Source organism: Numida meleagris, chromosome 6, assembly GCF_002078875.1.
Source record: "Numida meleagris isolate 19003 breed g44 Domestic line chromosome 6, NumMel1.0, whole genome shotgun sequence".
Lineage (NCBI taxonomy): Eukaryota > Metazoa > Chordata > Aves > Galliformes > Numididae > Numida > Numida meleagris.
In genome coordinates, this window is record NC_034414.1 from 52436627 (window position 1) to 52440371 (window position 3745).

At 38.4% G+C, this 3745-nt stretch overlaps 1 long non-coding RNA gene across 1 annotated transcript; it reads left to right on the forward strand.

Moving 5' to 3' along the window:
- On the forward strand, nucleotides 297–3319 carry LOC110401878. Its single transcript, XR_002440662.1, has 2 exons — nucleotides 297–419; nucleotides 2900–3319. It is a non-coding gene; the product is annotated as an uncharacterized LOC110401878 (long non-coding RNA).

The following is a 3745-nucleotide window of genomic DNA, read 5'->3' on the forward strand; positions in this document are numbered from 1 at the left end:
AAACTAATCCAGTTAGGAAGGTAATTAAACTGGGGGAAAAACTGTAAAATTTCTTGGAGAAGAAACAGGCTAGAGATGAGACAGAAACTGTGGGAATGCAGCATCCTTTAGGATAATTCCAATTACATATGTTGCCTACATACTCAATTTACAGTCTTTCTCTGCATTCCTCGCAGCCTCTCTCCACTCTCAAACCTTACCCAGGCTCTAACTTTTTGGTGTTGTTTAACCCAGCATGTAGCTAAGTGTCACACAATCATTCACATGATGTCATAATGAATGGAATATACCTTTGGTCAGTTTAGATGAGCTGTCCTGATTCTGTGCCCCCTCAGCCACCCTCACTGGCAGGACAGTTTGAGAAGCTGAGAAATTGAAATGTCCTTAGCTCTGTACAGTGCTGCTCACTGGAGTGAAAGGTACCTTGGGAGGATTAGATTCAAGGTGGAGGTGTTAGGCCTGACAACTGTCTTTGGGAAAGCTTTAGCTAGGAAGTATTCAACTTCTTGAGTAGATATGAGCTGTAGAGGAATATAGGCAATGCAACTGAATCCTTCTAGCAGGGATTTTTTTCTCCATTGAAATGAATACTGTTGATGACACTATATTCATCGAGATGACGTATTGTTGCTGAAATGATTTTTCCATCTCAGGTTTCTCTTTTGAGAGAAAGGACGTAGAGCTCTGAGCACAACATGTGCAGCATTAACCTGGGACATGCTTTTTTTTTTTAAATCTCCAATTAATTAGGTAGAGATTTCTTCTATATGAATACCTCTGCAAGACTTACTGTCTACTGAGTTAGACATCTCTGTCTCTATGTATTTCTGTCTCTGTTTTTCAGAATTTCAAATCTTAGTTTCATCTGGTTGTGAAAGAGCAGAAGAAATTAAAAAAGCAATTAAAGCTCAGGAAATTTTATGGCATGGGAGGACTGATTCTTATCCAGCTCTACTTCAGACAGTCTAGACAGTTAATATTTGGAGATCTTAAGTAACAAAATACGAAAAAACAAACTGGTGTCTGGATAGTCAACTGAAGTGAAGGGTGGATTTTGTAAGGGACTTGAAATAGTTATAACTGAGGGGGGGAACTGTCAGAGGCAGAGATGTAAGAAGGAAGCATGACAAAAATGGGTGTGAGGAAGATGGGATTTCTCTGAAGAGAAAGAGATGAGCTGAAAATCAGAAATCTGAGAAACATCACTGTGCGATTAGAGAACTGAAAATGAGTTGCAGGTCATGAGTACAGGCAGAACAGATTCGAATGAGATCTTACACTGAGTGAGCTGTGATGACAGGAAGAGAGGATGCTTGTGTTCTGGATTCTAAAGACACACAGCAGAAGGCAGTAGAGTGGCCTGAAGACCTAGCAGTTCCAAGGCCATTCTAGTGGGGGTTTTCTGATAAGCTTTGTCTCAGACTCTTGGGCTTCTGGGACATCATTTAAAACAGAATGTGTTGGGTTTTTTTGAGTCAAAGGAACTACCAATAGTCATTACTTCTTGTTAACATTTTTCGCTGCTGTTTCACTGATGCTGCTGTGCTTTCTTGTTGCATTTATTGGACCATGTGCCCTTGCTGTGGTGCCATGTTTATATGAGCAAATGTGGCCTTTCTAAGTAGCCTAAGTTGCCAACAATACATAGATTATGGATTCAAGTGAAGCTCAGGCTTTCTTTCCTGGACAGATATACACACAAGATGAGGTAAAATGGTAATGCAGTTTAGCCTGATCACTTAAGTATTTTACTTTGCAAAATTCCCTACTGAGAAGTTTTTTCTAAGCCATTTAAGAGACAACTCCTGTGTTGAAGAGTATTGCTTTAATGCTAATAGCAAGTGAAAGCCCTGTAGAGGATTCCTTTTTTCCAAAGACAGGTATAGTGACAATTCTGATCTTTGCTCATGTTTGCTCTGATATATTGGAATAAGCTTTTAACTCCTAAAGTAAATTGCTTTTGTTACCTCTGTGCATGGAGCTGATTTCTACCCAAAATACGCCTAGAATGCCTGGCCAAGTAAATACTCATGTTGCATGTGCTCAGAATCCTTACAGATTTCTACTGTAAGGAAGATCTGAAGATAAAAACAGGAGCATGTGGTCTTTTCAACAGATCTTAGAGTGCAGCAGTGCACAATTGTTCAAGTGCATGGAGTATCAGGCAAGGATTCACTGCTGTTCATTTAACTGCATCGAATAGTGAAATATGTGATTTCTGGTGGTCTTATAATAAATTTAAATGTCTACAACTCGAGCATCTCCCTGAGCAAATACTTGTAGTAAAGATTTCTGGATCATATAATGGAGATCTGAATTTGTCCTTTGACAAATATTTAAGTTTGAAAATATATCTTTTCTTGAGTGAACTGAAGCTGAATTATAGCTTTGGTTTCCTGGAAAAGCCCAACTTTCACCCTAGGGCTGAAAATGAGTGAGAAGGTCATTGTAGGCTGTGCCAAATCTACGATTAAAAATCAGTAACTTTATATGGAATAACATCTTCTGACAGAAATTGTTTGGTCAGAACTTCTCTGTTCTCATTCCAGTCTGTGTACTTCATCTTATTCATTTTTTTATTTTATTTTGAGAGTTTTCTGTTGTTTAAATTTTTCTGAATAATTAAGTTCCTTCCCCCATGGAGGAGCATAAGCTGGTAATATACAGAACAAAAAGGAGAGAACGTGAAAATTTATTGACGAGAACATTGGGAAAGAATTGCAATTACAACCCAATCTGGAAAAACTGCAAGGATGTATTTTCTTTCTTTGCTTGTCTTCATCTGGGTTACCTTTCTTGTTTCTTTTGTGTATATGGTTTGAGTTTTAGTTAGACAGCTTGCACAAGAAGTTAATTTTAGTTTCTGTGAATTATAATTGTGCCTTTCATTTTCTTGCAGATGTTCAGCGCATCAAGAAAGGATTGTTGAGTCCATTGCATTCTGCCCACAGAATATTATAAATGTGCAACTGAGCAACAAACATCTGGGTAGTCTGGCTGAAAGCATTTTGAACATGAGCATGTGAATTCTGTTCTCAGTCTGTACCTCAGATAGACATATGATGCATTCCACGGGCCACCAATTCTCTGGCATGAGCAGTGGAGGACTTTGATGTCTTGTTTCTGCTGTACATTTTTCTTCTCTGCATTTTCTTATTCCTAACCTCTACCAACAAGGCTGGAGTGCACATGAGTTTTTACTTCTGTGATGGAGTAGGGGGGAAAAAATGGAAGCTGTGTGTTTTCAGCATGGGCATTGGGTGCTTTCCTGATGAGTATGTACAGTTTAATGCTTATTACAGAAATCATCTTGCACGTTTTTGTTTTGTACATTGTCTTCTTTAAGTATTTCCTTATAAGCCTCAGCTCTTACTCAGACTTCACAATTTTCACCTTTTCCACTTCTTAGTATTAGTTAAGATGTTATAAGCACTTGAAGTTTCTAGGGTTTTTTGTTGTGGATCCTGTGGTAACGTTAGTTGAAACATCTATATATCTTAACTGTATTTAATGGATTTTATTTGGCAGCTAATCTAGAATTTGGGGGCCTGGCTGCATGGAGCGCGTGGTGAAGATCTTTTGTGAGTTTTGCTACACAAATTATTAACTTTGTTTTGGGGGACTTGGCTTAAGTCAGGCACTACTGTATTTCTCCAAGATCTGACAGTAACCTTTTCTAGTCTAATGAAAAGCAGTATCAATCTTTCTGCTCATTGTAACTGTGCATGTCCTAGACACATCATGT